Raw genomic sequence first — 23083 nt, forward strand, 5'->3', positions numbered from 1 at the left:
GCAGCTCTTGTGATGTGACCCAAGGTTGGGCCAGTCCCCTCGCCTGGACTAGATGATGCCTAAGAACACTTTTATATCTAAAATCCTATGAGTCCGTTTTTAGATACAAACTAGGGGGTGAGGAATACATAGCAATGAAACCAAGGGAATGAGTTAATCCATTTGGGTCGCTCCAACAGAATATCATAGAGCGAGGGTCTGAAACACAAATGTCACTTCTCACCATTCTGGTAACTGGAAATCCAAGATTAAAGTGCCAGCAGATCCGATGTCTGCTGAGGGCTCCATTCCGGGTTTATAGATGGTTGTCTTTTATTTTTGTAAACCCCACAAGGTATTGAGGAAAAATCTGTCTCTCCTATGTCTCCTCTGATAAGGGCATTGATACCACCATGATGTGCTCCACCTTTGTCACCTAATGATTCCCAGTGGCCTCCCCTCTGAATTTCATCACATGGAGGTGGTTAGGATTTCAGTATGTGAATTTTGAGGAAACACAGACATTCAGTCCATGATAGGGCACATTAAGGGAAATTGGAAGTGAGGTTTATGGGAAGGGGCAAAGGATGGCCTGAAGGCTGAGGACTTGACTTGCCATTTGTGCCATTTAACCTTGGATGGGTTACTTGACCACTCTACACCCAGCCTTCCATGCTTAGATCCTGAGTATCAATCCTTATCTCCAACACTTGTGGTGAGTCTTATGTGAGTGTGTGTGTGTGCACGCCTGCAGGTGTGGGCTGGCCATGGTGCGGGTCCTTGGTGAGTGGTGTGCAATTGATTGATTGATTGATTGACTTTTGGTATGGTACTGGGGGTAGAACCCAAGGGTGCTCTACCACTAAGCTTTGTCTCCAGCCCTTTTTAGTTTTTATTTTGAGACAGGGTCTTGCTAAGTTGCCCAGGCTGGTCTTGAACTTGCAATTCTTCTGCCTCAGCCTCCTGAACAGCTGGGATGACAGGTCTGTGCCACGATGCCAGCATGGTGAGTGCCTTTGACTGACATGCAACACCAACTTTCCAAGTCCTTCAGGCATCTGGGATCAGATGCCAGACCTTCTTCATTGTTAGAAAACAAAATGGAAAGGAACAGGCCTTATTTTAGTCAAAAGGTCTGGTTTTGAGAATTACCTTTGTTGTTTATTAGCAGAAATATGAAGTAGTTCAAGTCCTTAATTCCTAATCTGTAAAGCAAAGCAATTAAATTTTCAATTTTTTTCCTAACTCTTATGATTTTAGTATGCATAAGCTACTAATTCCCCCGAAACTAGGATTTTTAAAAATTAATCTTTATACTTCCCGCAACATCTAGCACATAGTAGGTGTAGCAAAACATTACATAGGACAAATGAGATGGCTCCAGTAATTTAATTTTCTCATCCTCAAGAGAGTAAGAAAAGCTCACATAGAACCAAGGGGTGTAAAACCTTAATTCTGTGAGTGCTGTGCTATCTGAGTCATGCTGTTTCAAAGATTCAGGCTTGTGGCCTAAAATGATAACAAATTCTTTCCATTAAGAAATTGCTCTCTCTGGTGAGCCTGACTTTTGAAGCAATGCAGACAATGTGAACACCAGCAGAGTGATTGGGTCTGCTCATAAAATCATTGCAGCCAGGTTGGGTCATCCAAATAAAATCCCAACACAGCCCGACGATAGCAACAGAATACAGTGAGGGCGAGTAGTCTGATTCAACACTGGGGAGGGGCATTGTTAGACAGGTCGCAGTGCAGGCCTCAGTTCTTTCAACTCAAGATTCAGAAACCAGATTTGTTATGTGCTGATCTTTTAGTAAACATTCATCCTGAAGCAACTAACTGAGATACAAGGGCAGTGTCTGTTGAGAACACTTGGTCCCTGTGTTTAAGCAATGGGTCTCAGTCCACAGATACATGAAGGCCTCAGTGCCTCCCTGACATGTGAGAGTAAGTTGGATGTGACAGGCTTCCACCTGCTTTGGGGCAGTGTGTCTGTCTGGCTCCAGTTGGAGAATAGAGTCTGGAGGTGGCCAGGATGTGTGGCCTGGGTTGGAGGGAGAAGGAACATGTGGGGAAGGTTGGAGGGACAGGGAGCATCTTTTATGGCCTTCTTTCTCAATACATTCTTCTTAGAGCAAACTTTCAATGCTGCTGGGTGTGTCTGTCCATGTTTGTCTTCTCTTTGGGGCTGGGAGAGAGAAGGTGGCTTTTCTGCCTCCTCGTCTGGGCCTGTTTACTATGATTTCTCCTGGTGTAGTTGCTGGGTGCCTGGTCTGTCGTGGAGGCTGCACTTGACCAGGGACCTTTGGAATTCAGTAAATTCCCATCCCAGGGAGGTATAGATACCACAGAACCAGAAGAGTCATGGGTCTCCAGTTGTTTGTTTTTATTTTTAAGATCATCAGGGGAAAGTGCACCTTCAAGGCTCCATCCAGAGCAAAGAATTGTTGCTATTGACTTTTATCCACTTCCTAAGCACTGCATCTCTTTCAGGCCTCATCAAAGGCGTAATCCTTCATTCAGAATCTTTTTCATCGCTTTAAATAGTCCTCCTGCCTTTGTTGAAGTTTTCTGCCTTTAGACAGACGAGGTCAAATCTGCTCCAACAGTGGAAATAAAATGGGGGAGGAGAGCTAGCTGTAACCTTGAAACCTGGGAGATGGGGAATAATTTTTTTTTTTTTTTTTTTAAAGAGAGCTATTCCTTGGCTACCCTGATCTCTTAAGGCACATCAGAAAAAGTACTATTTTTTAAACAGAAAATGTTAAGAAAAACGGCTGCGCTAATATATATATTTCAACAAGTTTTGGAGAGAAAAAATGATCTCCAAATTGTTTGAGAGAGTCGGCCCGGTTCTATTATATCGGTATAGCAGCAGGGTATAACAAAGCTGAAGATTTAAGGCAATTTTGACACCTGAAAGCGGAACTGCACAGCTTTTAAACCCAAAGAGGATTCAGCCTGCTCACTTATTACTTTCCACATCTTCAAAAGGACAATGTCTCTTTTTTAATCTCTTGGCTTTGCTGTGAAGCCGTGGGAAGTTATTGACTTGATGGACACTGTAAGTATACAATCGGGCAGAAAAGGGACGGTGGTGCACTCGGGGGCTGCGAGTTCAAATTCTCATCTCTTTGTGGCACTCCCCTCCCTGCTCAGGCAGAATTGGAAAGGGCAGGGCAGACGGCAAGGGTCTGCCGTGCGTTTTGATGGGGGTGCTCTCGGTGAGTCCTGGGCCCCTGAAGCTGTGCGGCTAGAGACAGGCTCCTTTTGCCTTTCTGTTGTTATTTTTTTTTAATCTGACAGCTCCCAGGGTTCTGTTGGATGGCGTGCACAGAAATGCCATGCCACCTTGTAGCCCCTGCGAGCTAAAGTAATGAACAAGCAATTAAATCTCATGCTTGAGGGCCTGTGCTGATTGCAAGGAGAGGGGCCCGGCCCACCTCGCTGTCTGCACACAGGCACAACCCGGGCTGTCTCTCTTGGAGGGGAAGCATCGCTGACGGCCTGCACAGGAAGTGTGGGTTCTAAGGGGAAAGGACTCAGGTAAAGGGGGGTGTGCTCTGAGATACCTCTGCTGAAAATAGGTGCCATTTGATGTCCTCCTGAGGTATCATCCAGGCCGTCATTTCTTAGCAAAACCCAACAGGCCATGACTTTGCTTTTTCTTCTTTTAAACAATATCCTCTGATAAGTTAATGTTTACTAAGGACGTGTTTCTAAAAAAACAGGCATCTTGGTTTTGGCTGTAGACTGGGCTTTATCTAGTTATATGCTGTGAAGTTAAATTGCGTTTTCTTAAGTTTCATGTTCAAGTGACTCAATTTCGATAGGGGTTGAAAGGGACAGTAGCCACATCTCCAGTGTCACACTAGAAGCAAGTGGAAGAACCACAAATGGACCCTACCAGTTTGACTAGGGAACTGGGGCTCTTAACCACTTTGCTGGCCCACCTCAATCTTAACTAAAGGAGTAATGAATAATTTAATAATTAATTCCATTAATAATTCAGTAATGGATGCAGTAATTCTACTGAGGCTTGCCATTGGAAATTCTAGGATAAGCAAGTCATATTTACGTATTTCCTGCCCTACTGCATCATACATTCCAGCCCAGGAAAGCCACTGATGGGAAGGACCACATTACCATGTGTCAGCAAAGTGGCATGAAAGACAACCCACGGTGGTGAGATGGGAATGTTGAAAAGAAGGGTCTGCAGGTTTATTGGGTCATAGAACACCAGCCTGAGGAAGTGAACTTGAACCGAGTCCCAAGGAGGACTAGGGGAAGAAGGAGGTAAGCTGGTCTAGGGGCAGGGAAACGAGGGGAGGTGGGGCTGGCAGGTAGCCAGGGCCTGGCCAGGGAGGTCCATTCTGATCTTTGCAGAGCTGTGAAGGGGTGTGAGCAGGGGACTGGGGCCACAGCGTCTGCATGTGGGGAGGGACACTCTGCTCAGCCAGGAGTGAGCAGGATGGATGGTCCAGGAGATGAGTGGAACTGGGACCAGGATGGTAGCATGGGAAATGAGGGTGAAGCACATGCAGTTCTTTAGGAGCAGGACAGAGCTTGAGATGGCCGGAGTAGGGCAGCTAGTGGGGGGATCCATGATTTCGGGTTCACCCCAGGGTGAGTGATGGTACCACCGGCTGGGATGGATAACCTGGGGAGGACGGCTCAATTTAGAAGAGGGTTTGTGTTTCATTAAGACCTGTTAAGTGTGAGATGCCCCCAAACAGAGGTGTCATGTAAACACTGCATAGAAGGTTCTGAAACCCAAATGAAAGACCAGGGCATCTGAGAACTGAAGTTGCCAGGGTGGATGAGATGTGTTGGAGAGAGGCTCCCGTATGGAATGGAAGCGCCTAGGATGAGAAGTTTAGACTCCATCATGCATGGGGTGGGGGTGGTGGACGAGGCCAGAGCAGCAGAAAAACTCCAGATCCTAGGGCAGCCCAGGGTGGGAGAAATGTTTCAATGAGAATGATGGAGCGAGGTGAGGGCTACTGCTGAGCCTGCTGAGCAGAGGACTCTCCCTCATCCTCCCTGGCAACTCTTGGAAACCCTGGAAATTCAGGGCAGGAATGATCATTTTCTCGATCTATAGATAAGGGAACTGGAGCTCAAGGAATTTAAATCATACGCTGAAAACCTGCCATAAGTAAATGCTAGGGCAGGATTTAAAATGGGTTCTCTAGGTCCCTTGATTCTTCTGTCCCTCTCTTTCAGCATCTTTATTTTTTTTTTTCAAGTTCAAGTTAATTTTTTGTTTTGTTTTGTTTCAAGAAAAGGAACAAGTTATTGGTATTTTGGTCTGTTAAAGAATCATGAAGAGAAAAAGAATGACAACTGACATTTTGTGTGAGGCTTATAAAATGATTAAAGGTTCTGAATATGTGATAAATAGGCTTTTAAAGCTGATGTGTCTGACCCCTCATTGGGCTGTTGATTTCAGCACTCACAGCCCAGCTAACACAATTGCTGAGGGACGGCCTGTATCTTCTGTCTCAATTACTTTCAGGGCCAATTTGCTAAAGATGATTTTTCTGAAGTTAGTCAATGGAAACCAAACCAGAATAGGTAAAATCAAGGCCAGTCATTGAGGATGCATACAGAGCATCACATTAGGGACCAAGAGAATTAAAATGAACTGGGGATTTTTACATTTTCCATCTTTATGAAGATCAGAAATTGATGTGAAAAGATCAAGTGAAGGTTGGTTGCTCACAAAGCTAATTTTAAGAATACTCTATGGAAAAATCCACCTTTCTCTAATCATATGTGGGTTAAGAAAACTCACCCATGGACTGAAGTGGGCTTGACGATAAGGGTTTTGATTTCCTGCTGCTGCGAAGTTGATGAGTTGATCTGTCTGACTTGCTGCCTTGGAAGTCAGATGGGGAGTTGGGAAGGTCTACCTCATGTCTGTGTGGAGCAGATTGATGGAAAGGAATACATGGAAACATGCCAATGAAACCAAATCCTGAAAACGCATGGAACATGAAGCAGAAGGAGAAAGAGATAGATGTCCCTTGGGTGAGATGGCCATTTCCTGCAGGGCCTGTGTGCCTGGGCTGACCTCTGCCCCTTTCCTTCCACCATATTCTCTGATGGCCTGATGTTTGGTCCCTTGCAAGAGCCTGGGCTGTATATGCAATAACTGTGTCTTACTCATCTTGATACTTGCCTGGGCCACAGTTAGTGTTTGCAAGATAAATACCTGTTGGAAGATTGAACACGCAAAACAAATGGCAGGAAAGTTGAGGATTGAAAAGGGGGGTCACAGAAAGGGAAAGAGGATGACTTTGATCTTTGTGATCAGAGAAGGAGAACCTGAGAATCATGTGGTCATGGATGGCCCAGAGAGTTTTACTGGTGGCTTGAATATGAGTCTAAGCCCTGGACAGCTCTGGTGGAAAGGAATTACAATCTTCAAAATTGAAGGCAGGAGAAGACCTCTTAAGAGTAGTCAGGTGGAAAGAAATTGCAGTCTGACTTCCACATAGTGGGGTTGGAGCCAGGAGCAGGACATGAGCAACACAGGTACATGGGCCAACCAAGAGGAGGCAAAGCCTATGTGAAGCCTGGTTTAGCTAGTTAGGAGAGGAATTCTGTGTGGCCAGATGGGCCTCTTGGCTCCCTCATTGACTTGCTCTGGGTCTTGGGAAGGGGAGGTCCTAAGTCTTAGTAACCAGCAAGACTAAAAATAAATCTGCTCAGTGGGAGATGTAAGAACAAAGAAATCAAGCAAGGGGTGAAAGGTCCTATTTGCTTGTGTATAACAATGGATCTGTCTCCTAAGTAACTCATTGGAAGCAAGTGGGTGGATTGTACAGAATGTTCTAGAATGCCTAATTTTCTCTGTGACCTCACAGAGGACATGATCCTCTGAAGGTAGGCCTCTGACTGTCCTGAAGTTCAGAGACTGCTCGAGGTTCATTACTTTTTCCTTTCCTTTGTGGGCCAAGGAGCCCTCTGGTTTAAAAACTTCACCTGCCAGGGGCATTAATTAATTAACTAGCTAATTATATTAATTAATTAAAGAAGTATCATTATAATTTACTGTGGTCCACATAAATTAGATTGTTAAAAGAGTTGTTTTTTTTTTTTTTTTAATTCTTTGATAGTATGTGCAGCTTCATGGTGCTGCGTGGTAGGTTAGAAATCAGTCACATAGGGAAAAATGAAGACCAAACTAGGAATTATAAAGTTTAAGCCCATGAACATCAAAGTAGTGGAATTATGTTCTTTCATCTGAATTTCTTGCTATGAGACTTTGGAGATGTATTTCTCTAGATAAGATTTGAATGAATTTTTGATTTCGAGTTTTCAATGTTAAAAATAATGGCTTTTAGATTTGGGGGAAGAAAGTGAAATGTAGCATACACTTGTTTGCACTAATTGAGAAGCAAAGGCCAGGGAAGAGCCAATCGCAGAGGGTGAAGGGCTTTAGAGCCACATAGCTGCTTGTACCTGTCTCACCTCTGACAAGCGTCTTTACCTCCCTAGGTCTGTAGCATGGGGATGTCTCAAAGGAGCTTTGTGATAATAAAATGAGATATTGCACATAATATGACTGGCACAATGCCAGTTCCAGTACATAGAACCACAGTACCACCCTAGTGCTTAATATGTGTTGTCTGTTATTTTATTTTATTTTTTACGTTATTGAAACTTATCAGAAGAGAACGTAACTTCCCTTCCTTGTCCCCTTCACCCAGAAGTTGACCCCATAAACATTTCATTCTTCACTGTGTGTGACTTGTTCCATAGGTTGGCTGCTACTGGATGGATATGTGGTAAGAGGTTCTTAAAACACGGCATATTATTTGAAAGAAAAATGAATGCTACACCATTGATATCTTAGAGTTCACTGGAGATTAAATATGTTAAAGTCTTTTAAAAGTCGCTCATGCTCTTAAGGAATTCATTCTTTGGTAGTTTTTTTTTTTTTTTTAAATTTAAGGAATACTTTTACGCTCCAACTCTATTATTTGCATTTACATTTAATAAGCCTTTTTTTATTCCTCTGAATAATTTTTGAAGAGGTTCTCAGAAATGCATCATCCAACATTTTCAATCTTCTTGAAGTTATGTTTTATGCAAGCATTTCTGTGCTACTCAAATTTATTTATCCTATGTTGCTAATGGATTTGCTCTTGATCATCTGCATATTATGTGATTATTGGTGGGGAAATGGGTCTTCCCTTCATCTGAGGAAGTACAAAAAGCCTCAACAATGTGGGACATATTTAGAAGGGAGACTTTAGTTTGTATGTGGGCTGCAGTATAGATTGTTTAGGTAGATGGTCAAGGCTGAGCGTTATTTTTTACCCTGGATTATTTTCTGTGTGGTTTCCGCCTTCAGCTTCCTGAGTGGGTTGGGATAAACCTGTTTTGTCTGCCTGTTGTTTCTCTATTTTCTTTTCCCTTGCATTTAAACTAGCTTTTAAGATTTCAGAGAAAAGAGTAGGTAGAACACAGTAGGCATTAGGGCTGGAAAATTCCAACTCTCTGGCTCTCTGTGTGGTTTGCTTGCTCTCTCTATGTATGTGTTGGCTTCCCAGAGATTAAAACTTGGTATAAATGTTGCTACTTCCCCACCTGTCAAGGATGGTGTGAGAATGAGTAATAATATCTGAGCCATATTTTTGCTCCTCAGAAGAAAGGTGCTATATAAATACAAAGTGTTATTTCATTAAAAAATACTTGCATGATAACAGCATATGTTAAATTCAATTTCCTTGACCAATTTTATAAATATATTTTGGTGTTACAATATGGTTGTTTTTGTGGTTAGTATGTGTGTATTCTACACTCTGTGTTCTATTTTCTATCTGGGTGGTGTAACATACCAACGTTTAAGAAAAACAAAGACACTTTTCTAGATAGATCAGGAAGCTACTGCTGAATGTTATTTACTTTGTTTGGATTTTAAACAAATGTTAATGAGATACCTACTGAATATAGAAGCTATAAAAATTGTACATAGATATAATAAAATGTTATAAAGATGTAACTTTGTTACAGATAAGCGATATTGCCACCTCCACCTCTCACTAAATCATTTCAAACTCTACCTGTTTTTTAAAATTTTTTCATGTGAAATAATTTTAGATTTACTAAAGAGTTACTAAGTACAGAGCCTTCCCATGTAGCTTCCCCTAATATCAACATCTTATATGGTGTGTTTATCAAAACTAAGAGATTGACATTGGTACAATACTCCTAACCAAACGAGTGACATGACTGGGGTGTGCCGTTTTTCCATTCAGGTCCTTTTTCTGTTGCAGGATACGATGTAGGACACTGTGATTTACCAGGTCATCATGTCACCTTAGTTCCCTCCATTCTGTGAGAGTTTCTCTGTTTCTCCTTGCCTTTCAAGGCTTTCAACATGAAAGAAGAATAGTCATCAGGTATCCTGTAGAATGTCTCTCAATCTGGGTTTACCTGACTTTTTTTTTTTTTTATAAATATGCTGTTAGTCACCTTTGTGTCACTGTGACAAAATACCTGAGAAAATCAACTCATAGGAGGAAAGATTTATTTTGGCTTATGGTTTCAGAGGTTTTTGTCCATAGTGCTTGGTCCTGTTGCCTTTGGGCTTGTGACAAGGAAGTACATCATGGCAGGAGTATGTGCAGGAAGCAGAGAAAGCAGGAGGAAGGGGCTGAGGTTCCAACAGCTCCTTTAAGAGCACACCCTGATGACCTAACTTCCTTCCACTAGGTCCCACCTTGTAAAGGCTCCCCCACTTCCTCTCAGCACCATCAGCTGGGGACCAAGCACTCCATCCATGTGCCTTGGGGGACATGTAAGATCTAAGCCATCGCATATGCTGAGGTTGTAGATTTCTGGGGAAGGACTCCACAGAGGTGGTTTGCCCTTCTGGTTGTATCCTCTCAGTGAAGACGTAATATCAGGTGATGTGAGCCTTGGTCATTTGGTTAAGGTTAGTCTACTAGTCACAATTATTCCCTTCCTGTAGTCTGTTCATTAGAAGCAACTCACTAAGTCCAGCCCATAGGGAGGGGTATCAAAGAATTTGTGGTCATGTCTTGAAACCACATGGTAATTAGTCAGTTTGGGGAGGGATATGAATATGAGGCAGGTAGAGATGTCCCTAACTTACAGTGTGTTGATTCATGATTTTCCAACTTCACAATGGTGTACGTACTCAGTAGAATCCATACTTCAAATTTAAAATTTGATCTTTCCCAGGCTTGTGATCAGTGAAGCCCAATCCTCTCTCTTGATGCTGCTGGGTGGTGGCTGTGGGCTGCAGCTCCACGTCAGCCATGTGATCATGCCCCTATGACGACGATTCTCTGTGTGGACTTTGTTGCTAAGCTCTAAGGTGCAGGGGATGAGGTGCATCAACTGCATTCTCAACATGGGATGTCGAGGACTTATGATTGGCTTATCTGGGTGTAACCCTATCAAAAGTCGAGGAGCATCTATACTCACCTGTTTCTTCTTAAAGTCCACCCTGTAGTTCTAGCAATCATCAATGAGTCTTGCTTCTAGCAATGATTACTGTGTGTTCTAATAGTGGTTCCCTGATTCCTTCTATGTTTATTAGCCTTCTTCTGTAAGGAAGATTGGTTCTTCTCTTTTGTTTGTCCATTTACTTGGTTATTTATGTGCACCCGTATGGGCTCATGGATATTGATTTTGTTCATTGGGTGATAATTCAATAACATTGTGATTTATTATTATTGTGATTTGAATGTCCCTTCTAACACTCATGGTGAAATTTAATTGTCTTTGTAATAGTGTTAACAAGTGGGGCCTTAAATAGGCTTTGCTTCCATGAATGTATTAATGCTGTTATTGCCGGAGTGTGTCAGTTACCAGGAAACGGCGATTGATGTAAAAGTGAGCTTGGCCTGATTTCCTCTTTGTCTGAGCATGCTCACTCATCCTTGTTATATTATGACACAGCATATAGGGCTCTTGTGGGACACCAGGGTCATGTTCTCAGACCTCTCAGCTACCAGAACTATGAGCCAAATAATATCTTTTCTGCTTTTTTGTTATAGTAGTACAAAATGGACTAAGATAACTCTGTTGCTCAAATTATGATCGTCTTAGCCACTGGGAAAGTCATTACCTGATTAACACAAAAGTAAAAACTGTGCCCAGTGGGCTGGTCACCTGTAGCGAAGGAGATTCCCAACAGTTGCTGGTAGCGCCTTCTGACCTCTTATTGCTCGAACTAAAACATAAGAGGAGACAAGAGAAGCAAAAGAAAATACTGTTGTTAATCAGAAAGGAGGCAGGGCTTGAGGGGCTTGGGAATTTCCTGCCTCTCCAGGTATGAAATTATGCTGAGATTGAGGAATGACATCCAGACAAAGATGAATTTAGGGCACCCCAAGAAAACATGATCTAGAGACAAAGCCATGACCTTGCTAGCCAACAGTGATAGCCAGAAAAGGGTCTGTACTGACTATGTCCTCTAATCCCATGCAGTTAATTATTAGATCTAAATTTGAATCCGGAACCCCAGCTGTAGAGAAGGGAGGGAAACACAGTTACTGGTTAGACAACAATGTGCTTTTAGTGATGTGTTAAAAATCCATTGCTAGGAAAGAAAGGCAGAACATATTGTAGAGGACAATTAGCAGTCTCTTTCCCCCGCACCTCCCATGGAGAGGCTGCAAGGCACATACTGGCAGGATTTTGTGAGAGGTGGCAAAAAATGCATCAATCAGTCCTCACCTCCAGTAGGCAGGTTTCTGAATAGGCAGAGAAGAGTTCAAAGAGATGATTGATTGGATTAGCATAGGGAACTGCAAGTCAGGATGAGATGTTTGACTTTCCTTTTGCTTTGCCCTGACCACCGGGTGAAGGGCCCCGAGAGAGCTGCTCACAGAGGCAGGGAATCTGCAAGAAGGAGAGCCTGGCACATGGGTGTAGAAACTCGCAGGCCACCCTGGCACACCAAGCAGTGAGGGTGGTCTTGAGGGAGCTTGACTGTGCTCTGCAGCCTGAGATGGTGTGTGAACATGAGATGGCATTCATCCTGCTTGGAGGATTCTGCCAGTGGTGACAGTTGTGGTGGGGAAGCAGGGAGAGCAGCCTGTGCTTCTAGTGTCTGAATCATAAGGCCATGTTCGGGGCCATGAAGGGAGTGGGGACAGCCACCTGGTGAGCCTTGCCCATGTGAGCATTCCCAGCCTGTGGGCCACATCATAGAAAATGGGGGACATGCGGGGCTCATTCAGACAGAGTCCATGACATGGGAATGGTCAGCTTACAGAGTGCTAGGAGGACCACTGGGAAACCCTGAACTGGCTCTGTGCATGGGCCAGGGCTGGGACTTCTGCCACCAAGGAGCACAGGACAGCCAGCTGGCATGAGTCAAGAGAGAGCACCCACAGCTCCAGATAAATGAGAAGACTTTGATGTCCGTTTGTCCCCACCCTGTTCTGACTTGCTCTCCCTGAAGCAGCAGAGGGCATGGGAGAAGAGAATGGAAAGAGCCAGGGGAGAAAGATCCAGAACAGCTCACGACCTTGAACCGTGGGCCTGGGCTGGACGGGAGGAGCCCAGAGCCTCTGAGCTGAATGTGATATCAGCTTCTGGCTTCAACCGGAAATTCCATTTTTATTTATTAAGTTTTGTTACCAGATAATTGGGTTCAGAAACCAAAGGTATATGCTGAAGCGTCTCCTCACAGCTGTTCTTCATCAAGATGGAAATATTTGATAGTGAAAAATGGTTTTGAGTGATCAAAATGACACTACTGTCATGAGGGAAAGGCGTCATTGGCCGTGAGTTTGCAAGGGGCCGAGTGGTGGGAAGGCAGTGATCCAGCCGGACATGCAGGAAGGCGAGTGGGAGAGGAGAGGCTTCCTGCGAGTGCCCCGGGCAGCTCGGCCATTCCACAAGGGTCTGCTGTTTGCATTTCACTTTGCACCCTGGTTACCTTCCCTCTGGCTGTTTTCTGTGTGGTCTGGTCAACGGTGGAAGTGGGGCTCTGAACATCATTGAAGGTGAAATCCCATCTCCTTATTGCAGCCTAAGATGAAGCTCAGACTGAGCTTTGAAGTCAGTGAAAATCTTTTTTTTTTTTTTTAAGTACATGAGCTCCTTTTATGGTGGAGCTCCCTCTATGTCATTATGCAATTGATTATTTTAGCATAGCGCAGGTCTGTTAAAATGCATCGCATGGGTTTCAGCTCTCCCAGTCTTTTAAGATGCTGACCTCCTGATGTCACTGACCAGGTTGGTTATCCTCCCAGTTTAATGTCCTCTGCCAGTCAGATATAAACATCAGATCAGATTAGCGTATAGATGCAGGTGCTCATGTGGAGACTCAACATAATGTGGCTTCAACAAGATGGCGTTCACAGGTATTACTGGGTGTGGGATCTGAACTGCAGGTGATTTCTAATTTCTCCACCATTCCTAGAGCTGAGATGGCTTACCCACATGTTCCCATTCTAGGCAATAGGATCAAGAGGTGAAGGGTTTCCCCCTAAACACACGATCTCCAGAACACATCACCTCTGCCCTTATTACCCTGTGAAACGAACTTCATCCACACTTCACCAACTTGCAAAGGAGGCTGAAAGGTAGTCTTTTTTTTTTTTTTTAACCATACATTCATCTGTTCCACCAAAATTTCTACTATCTGAAAGAAGGTGCAAATAGTTGGGGGACCATGAGCAATCTTTGCTATGCACGATTGCTTATATTGCATGTTAGTTGGAGTTTTAATTATGCCTTGTTATAGGTATTTCTGTGAGTCTCAATCTACCAGCTCATAATCCTTCCTTGATTAACACCCTAGGGCCATGCATTTCTGTGAGCTGCAAGTCCACTTAATACCCAGTGTTCAGTCCACATTTTTCTGTATTTCCCTGAAGGATGTCATCCTACAACCTTTCCCCAAATATCCTACTGAAGTCTAGATGCAGTGTGACTGAGGCCTCCCCACCCTTCAATCTAGGAAAGGAAGCTTGCTCAGCCTGACTTTTCCTTGAGTGATGATGATTTTGTCTTCTAAGGGCTCACCAAACACCTGTTACACAATCCCATCCAAAATGTTGTCAAGGGAATTTATTTCAACTGTACCCATCTGCACTTTTTGGAATTCATGCTGTTCCTGTTTTTGAAAGTCAGATGGACTATTTTAAAAATGCCTATTTCCAACTTACAGGTATTTGTATTATTTTTCATTACTTCTCAAAGAAATAGGGTAGGGTAGAAAAATTATATTTCTATAATTTTAAGTATGCAAACATAATAAATTTCACAGAAGATACACTTACACAAGATATATATTGTGTTCTCATTGTAATAAATTACATAAGGACAGAAACGTCCCCAAATATCTGTTTTCAAAATGTTTAATCCATAATTTGAGATTTTTAAGTACAGTTTCTTTTTTTCTCAACCACCATTAAAAAGTTATGTTACTTCTTAAGGGATAGAGCATGTACATGAATTTTTTTTTCTTTTGGAAATAAATTTTGTAGCAACCATCTACTTAGAGTTGAGTTTGAGGGTGAGGGTGTACCAGGAATTGAACTCAGGGCACTCAACCACTGAGCCACATCCCCAGCCCCCCCCCCCCCTTTTTGTATTTTATTTAGAGGCAGAGAGTGTCTCTCTGAATTGCTTAGTGCCTCGCCACTTGCTGGGGCTGGCTTTGAACTTATGATCTTCCTGCCTCAGCCTCCTGAGTTGCTGGGATTACAGGCATGTGTCACCACACCCCACAGAGCTGATTTTTGTAATAGAAAAGTTCAATAGATGATCAGTTCTCATCTCGTAAAAACAAATGTGTATGTAGCTCATTGGCAACTTTGACAATTATTTTAAGTAAATTACCAGTTAAATCATGAACCTCTTTGTAGAACAATGTGGTCTCATCATCTTTTCCCTAATTTATTACAAAACATTGTAGATTTTGTATGAACTTACAATGGATAAATCTTGCATAAATATTATGTGGAACGTTAAAGGTCTTATTTTAATAATGTGAACCACACCGGTGATGATCTGCAGCACTTTGTGCATTTCTGGCTTCAACATATTTGATTTTCCTAAAATGATGTGGTGAATGTACTTCCTGCGTGGTGCCGGCTCTGTAAACTCTAACTCAGGGTCTTTCATGGTGGTTGAAAACAACCTGTCTGGTTGTAAGTGACCCCTGTTTATTGACAAAAAGACCTACTAAGGATGCCAGAGTCAGTGTGCATCTGTGTTCCTCAAGATTAAATTCTCTTTCAAGGTTTGCTAAAGTTGACACAGAAGTCTAAAACGTGTAAACTTGCCTGCTCACGGCTCCATCCCTGTTACGGGCCGAACTTCCCAGTGGATTTGGGTTTATTACTTGTGCTTCTTCGTTATTAGAATTATCTATAATTTTATCACTGCTTTTAGTATCCCACTGCCTTAATCATTCCAACTTCAAAAGAAGCTACAAAGAGACAGAAACCATGAGGGAAAAGAGATAGGGATAGATCCAGGACATCTAATGTGTAAATATTAGATATTCATCTGACTAAACAAATTTTAAAAGAAAATATCTATAAGCTCAGGAAGACAGTCTTGAGATGGAAAAGGCTCACAGTTCCAAGGAGGATTGAGAAGAAATCTCTCCAAACACTTCCTGGGAAAACTGATGAATGTAGACGATGAAGAATAAAAGCCATGGGCTTCCAGACAGAAATGGAAGTTATTTATGGAGTAGACTTTAGTTGCTGTTTTTAGTTATTGCATTAAGATAATATTTCATTCTATTGCAGAGAAAAACTTCTACTTTTAGATGATGAACTTGAATCCAGCAGTTTTGATGAATGTTAATAAAGTTCTTGCAAATCTTCTTGAATTTAATTTTGTTAAAATCATTATTGTTTTTTTCAATAATAAGCTTCCAGTACCATGTATAATTTTTTTAAAAAAAGGATAACAGTATGTTATCTTAAGACTTAAAAAGAGCTACCTTCTACTTTTAGTATAGTGAATATTTATTATAATGAGCTGTTGAACTTGATTAAACTCTATTTTTCATGTACTGGGTGGCCATATAGTTTCCTTTTGTTAATGTAATAATGGGTGAATGTTTTTCTATAATAGCAAACTGTCCTTGAGTTTCTGAGATAAATTCTACTGGGTCATGCTGGGTTTTCTTTTTAAATATTTTATTGATTAAATTTTTTTGCTACATTAATGGATTATGGATGTTTACATTTTACTTGTGATTTTTCATCTTTTTAAGTTATCTTCAGTTATAATTTATCTTTTTTGAATTGTTCTTGTCTTGTTTTGATATCTAGAAAGAAATCCCCTTTTTATTGTTTGAAATTGCCTTACATATTATATAAAATTAGTTGTTCATTGAGTACTTGTTAATTGATATGGGCTTGGTATCTGTGTTTTGGAGAAGATACTAAAAGTATTTTTATATAATTTATGACTCACTGCCATTATAGAGTAATTTTCATGATTCACATTTTTCTAGTTGTCCATTTTGATTAAGTTTTCAAATTTATTGGCATTGTTGACAGTATCCTTTTGGGCTTTAAAAATCTCAAATATAGTTATATCTCTTTCTTTTTTCCTAAAATTGTTTTTTCTCTATTCTCTGTCCCCCTTGATCAGTGTCTTAGTTAATGTGGGCTGCTATAACAAAATACCTGAGACTTGGTAATTTATAAAGCATAGAAATTTATTTCTTCATAGTTCTGGAGGCTGGGAAGTCCAAAATTGAGGGGCTAGTATCTGCTGGGGTCAAGTTTTCAACACATTGACTTGGGAAACATGTTCAAACTGAAGCAATCATGTTGCCAGACTTTGGGTACTATAAAATTAGTTTATTAAAAATGCTTGTCTTACATATGTTTTTAATTAATCCTTATATATGTGTGTGTATATTATATAAATAAAAATTCCTTTCTTTTTATCCTTGAATTTGCCAATTTCCCCCTATATTTATGAACTAAATCCTTAGTACATTTATTTTCAATATTTCATTTAAAAATATATTCAGGCCACATATTTTCTAAGTCACATTTTACCTCTATTTAATAAGTTTTAGTATTATTGTAGTTTTAATGACATTTTGTTCATTATGTTCTTAACTTATGAATTATTTCATAATTCCTGAGGAAAGAGACCAAGATTCTGTCATATACATTAAATCATCTCTTTATTGTTTGATTTTATTTAAATTACATTGTTATCAGAGAATGTAGTCTCAATGGTATCAGTTTTGTCATTATGGTTTTTTGTGATGTAGTTGTTGGAGCATTTTTTTGCAAATATTTCATGTTTTTTCTTAAACGTGTTAATTTTACTATCCAAATATTTATCCTTAACAATATTTTCCTGACTAGCTCTTTCTGTTTGATAGAAGTGTATCAATTTTGCATTTTAATGTTGTCAGTTTTTGCCTTTGCGTATTTGGAAGCTATGTGCATAGTTGCATGTAATTTTATGATTTTCATACTTTATTGCTGGATAATTTCCCTTTGTTATTATGCAGTGTAGCTCTTTATTTCTATTATTTTGCCTTAAATTCTATTTTGTGTGGTAATAATTTGCTATATTGGCTTTTTATTGCTTTTCATATTTGCCTGGAGTATATTTTTTTCCAATTTTACTTTAAATCTCACTGCCAGGTTTTGCTTTAGTATATCTTGAAACCACCAAGTAAGTGAATTAAAATCCATCCGATAATCCCCATTTGTAATAGATGAGTTTAATTTATTTATATTTTTAGGATTACTGATGTCTGTATCATTTCCAAGACATAATTCATCCCACTGTTTGTCGGCCTTACTATTACTGTGTTGGCCTTTTTCTCTTTGCTAGTTCTCTTGCATTAGATGGATAGTTTTTTATTTGTTTGTTTTTCTCTGTGCTGGTTCGGAAGTTATAAATTATATCTCTAAATTTTTATTAACCATAAATTTAAAAAATACACAGGTAACTACAAATTTTGCAAACAAATGCACATTTAATTCATTATTTTTTCATTTTCCAAAAGACAAAAAAATGTTCCTATGCATTCACTTCTCTTTTAATTCCCCACCTTTCATGTTATTGCTGTCCATATGCATTTTTTAAAGACTACTCACTGTAGCATTCTTTTTTAAAAAAAAATTAGTTGTTGATGGACCTTTATTTTATTTATTTATTTGTGAGGCTTAGAATTGAACCTAGTGCTTCACACATACTAGACAAGCGCTCTACCTCTGAGCCACCACCCCAGCCCCTCTGTATGACTTTAATGCCACCATTTCTTTTTTAAAAAGGGATCTCATCCTTTTCCGTTTAGTTTCCTTTTCTTTCCATTGAAACATTTTCTTTACTAATTCTTCCTAATGGGTCGTACCTCCCTTTATCTCCATGTGTCTGAGAATGTCTGTATTTTACCAAGGTCAGGGATGACAGGTGAACTGAGTGTAACTTCTAAGTTGACAGTTACTTTCTGTGAGCACTTTAAAGATGTTACTCCAGGACAGTCTAGGCTTCCTTGGTTATCAGGAAGGGATGCAGCCCATCTGTCTTGCCATTCCTTTGTAAATTTTTCTTTTCTTTTTTTTTCAAGTGAGCACATGTCAAGGATTCATGTAAGACATGAATGATGAAACCAAAGAATGGGGAACTGGCTCTAAAAGACACAGGAGAGGCAGAAATATCTACACTTAAATGAAAGAGAGACTGTGTATCACGTAGAACCTGGCTAATGCATGAGACCAGTTAGTGCTACAGTCTCAACAATACAGTTCTCACCTCTGAGAGGCAATCTCCTCTTCCAGACTAAAACCATTTGTTTATCTACAGGGAAAAATTCATTTTCATTGTTTTAGGACAATTTGCATTGTTACTTCTTTTGTACAGATTGAAGTATCTGTCTAGGTTTGCAAAATTCCTCTAACTAGTAAATTATTAGGTTAAGACTATAGCCCAATCATTTCTCCTCCAGAACTTCTTACATTGTCTCACATATGAGCAAGAGAGTCAGGGAATCCTTGGGCAGTCCTGTGAGTGGATGTTCTAGGCCAAGAACAGGAGTTATCAATTCCTCTGTTTCCATATTTTGGATTTTTTTTTTCTGAATAGTTCCTCCTTGTGTTTATGAATTATCTCCAAGGATGGTTCTGGGTTCAGAACGGCTGGTCTCATTATGCTTTGGTGGCCCACATAGGTGCAGCATTTCATATTCTAGAATCATCTAGGGTCATATGGCATTAATCATTAAGGCCAGGGTGGGGGGAAGCTCTGTTGAAGATGTTGGAAGGAATGTAGATGGGATTTTCTATATCTCTATTTTCCAGAGATTAAAACAAAGATCGTTTATATTTGCTCTTCCACGCTAGTGTGTTAAGATGCAAAATCCAAGAAATTCATCCCCATCAGATTTTACCTGCAGTGCCTACAAATTTGTGTGGATTCCCCTTCCTGCAATGTCCCCAAGTCTCCTCAGGTCCTGGCTGGCTACAAATGACCTGCTGACCACGTGCAGGCTGGGACACTGCAAGTCTTGACAGGCCCGAGGGCAGCTTGCTGGAAGAAGTGTGGTTCCACCCATGGAATCCAGCCTTGAGTCCTTACTAAAGTGCTCCTCGGAGTTGACTAAGTGAGAGTTATTCCGAATTATGACACCGTACAATAAGTATAGCCTTAATTATGCACTCAAGCTGTCCAATTATATTCTGATGGGAAATATGTAAGATTTTTATTAAATGAATGCAAATAGCTATATTGTCACTAAAAGAAGCAGTTAGAGTATTTGTTCCTGAATTGTGAGACATCAGAAAGAACAAGATGTAAAAGTGTAGTTATGAAGTTAAATATACATCAAGGGAATGACCCAGGAATTCCATTCCTAGGCACATACCTCAAAGAATCGAAAACAGGGTCTCTAAAAGATGCTTGTGCACAAATACTCTTTGCAGCATTGTTCACAGCCCAAGCATCCCTGAGCAAATGAATGAATAATAAAAATTATCCATACATATATTTGTATATGTGTGTGTAATATATACACATGTACATACACCATGATGGAATATTATTCAGTCTTAAAAGGGGAAGAATTTCTTTTTTTTTTTAAATTTGTTCTTCTTTGCTATACATGACTACTTTAGTTACCTTTTTCACTGCTGTGACTAAATGATTTGACCAGAACAATTTTAGGGAAGAAAAATATGAGGGCTCATGATTTCAGAGGTCTTAGTCCATAGAAGGCCAGTTCCATCCTTGGGGCTTGAGGTGAGGCAGAAAACATGGTGGAAGAGTGTGGCAGAGGGAAGCAGCTCACATGGTGATGAGGAACAGAGAATACACTGGCCAGATACAAATATATACCCCATAGCCACACCCCCAGTGAACCACCTCCTCCAGCCACACCCCACCTGTCTCCAGTTACCACCCAGTAAATCCCATCAGGGATTAAGTCACTGTTAGGTTAAGGCTATAGCCCAATCATTTCTCCTCCAAAACTTCTTACATTGACTCACATATGAGCTTTTGGGGGCCACCTCACATCCAAACCATAACAATGACAGTAGAATGTATTTTGACTATCTTACATACGTGGGGTATAACTTCCCATTCTTGTGGTTGTACATGATGTGGAGGATACAGTGGCCATATATTTATATGTGAACATAGGAAAGTTATGTCCAATTTATTCTACTGTCTTTCCTATTCCTATCTGCCCTCATATCCCCCCATTCCCTCCTGTCCAATCAGTGACCCTCCATTCCTTGCCCCCCACCCCCACCTATTGTGAGTCAGCATCACCTATCAGAGAGAACATTTGGCCTTTGGTTTTGGGGATTGGCTTATTTCACTTAGCATGATAGTCTCCAGTTCCATCCATTTACTGGCAAATGCCATAATTTTATTCTTCTTTATCACTGAGTCATGTTCTATTGTGTATATGTACCACATTTTCTTTATCCATTCATCTGTTGAAGAGCACCTAGTTTGGTTCCATAGTTTAGCTATTGTGAATTGAGCTGCTATGAACATTGATGTGGCCATGTCAATATAGTATACTGATTTAAGTCCTTTGAGTATAAACCAAAAAGTGGGATAACTGGGTCAAATGGTGGTTCCATTTTTTTCTGAGGAATCTCCATACTGCTTTCTAGAGTGGTTGCAGTCTCACCAGCCATGTATGAGTGTGCCTTTCCTCCTCTATCTATCTATCTGTCTATCTAAAAATTTAGAGACAGAGTCTCACTTAGTTGCTTAGTGCCTCACTTTTTTTTTTTTTTTGCTGAGGCTGGCTTTGAACTCACAATCCTCTTGTCTCAGCCTCCCACCGCACCAGCCTCCTTGCCAACATTTATTGTTACTTGTATTCTTGATACTTGCCATTCTGACTGGAGTGAGATGACATCTCCATGTAGCTTTAATTTGCATTTCTCTAATTGCTAGAGATATTGAACATTTTTTCATGTCTATTGATCATTCGTATTTCTTCTTCTATGAAGTACCTGTTCAGTTCCTTTGCACATTTATTGATTGGGTCATTTGCTTTTTTTTTTTTTTTAATGTTTTTTGAGTTCTTTATATACCCTGGAAACTAATGTTCTGAGGTTCAGGTGGCAAAGAGTCTCTCAAAAGGGGAAGAATTTCTGACACATAGTATAATATGCATTAACCTTGAAAACATCGTGCTAAGTGAAACAAATCAGACATGAATAATCAAATATTGTAGGACTCTTCTTATATGAATATGTAAGCAACCAAATTCATGGAGACAATTAGTAGAATAGAGGTGACCAGCGGCCTGCGGCAAAGCTGGGGGCATGGGGACTTAACCACCAGCTGGGTGCAGAGTTTATGTTTGGAGAAATGTAAACATTTTGGAAATAGGATGATATTTGCCCAGCATTGTGAATGTCACTAAAACCACTGAATTGTACATTTAAAAAATGATTAAAATGGCAATTTTTAAATATTGCATATAGTTTATGACAATTAAAACAAAAGAAAAAGCAAATAGAACAAGAGGAGAAAATGCCTTCTCATATGCCATTGAACATTGAAAACTCCCCAGTCTTTGTTCAAAATTAAATAATCACAATTCGATTCTCCTTTTGAGTTCATTCAGCCTGAATTTATTCCTGTTCCATTGGATTTTGAGTCAGCTTTCATGAAATTACCAGGTGCTGAATCCAGGAGTCCTGGAAATCCTAAATGCCTCTGCCAATCACCTAAGAGATGTCAGCTCCTGAGTCTAGTCCAGGGAATGTCGATTATTCAAAAAAAGAACCTGGTAGGGTTCTTTTCATGAAACTCTGAGGCTGTTCCTCCTTAAGTCCACATTTCTGTCCTGTGGCTTAAAGAGGAGCCTCTGGGCAGGCAGGAGAGGAGAGGAGAGGAGAAGCTGTCCCTTGATGAGATGCCCAGGAGGAAGAGAGTAGAGAAGACCAGGCTTCTCCAGCAGGGAGCATGCAGACCTCTTCTGTAAGGCTTTGATCAGTGCAAGTGGAGTCTGATAATTTCATACTCTATAGTGGTGATATTGGGGCAAGGCTTAGTCCTGACACCTTGAGCAGATAAAATGTCAGCCATGTTCTTCCAATGACTTACTGAACGTTTATTTGCTCTTCAGGTACATAAGTACACACACACACAAAACAAAGTTCTCCACCTGACAATTCCGTGACTAGAAAAAGAAGAGGTTTGATTAACATGTGACCAACTTTCTTCCCAACTTATGCGACTATTCATTGAGATGAGTTTAATAACAACAAATAAAGTAGTGAGGATAAGAAAAACAACACAAATCATCACTCTTCAGAAATCTGGCTCTTTTAATTGTTACTCCCTGTGGAGAGATTTCTTCTTTCTGTATGATTTTGAGCTTCTGTGAACTTTATCGACCCCTTGTCTTGTCACTTCCTCTCTTCAAATCAGGCTTGATTTGAGACGAGGCAGATTCAAGTGGAAGACAGTGATAAGAGGTGAGCATCAGCATCCTGGGTAGGACATTCTAGCACATTCTACCAAATATGGTAACATTATGAGATCTGATAATAGAAAATTAAGCAAACAGGATCCTGGTAGGAAAAGCCTCAGAGAAGTGAGGAGGTATCAGGTGGGAAACCAAGCACTACTGTGG

The sequence above is a fragment of the Marmota flaviventris genome, chromosome 6 (genome assembly GCF_047511675.1).
Source record: "Marmota flaviventris isolate mMarFla1 chromosome 6, mMarFla1.hap1, whole genome shotgun sequence".
NCBI lineage: Eukaryota > Metazoa > Chordata > Mammalia > Rodentia > Sciuridae > Marmota > Marmota flaviventris.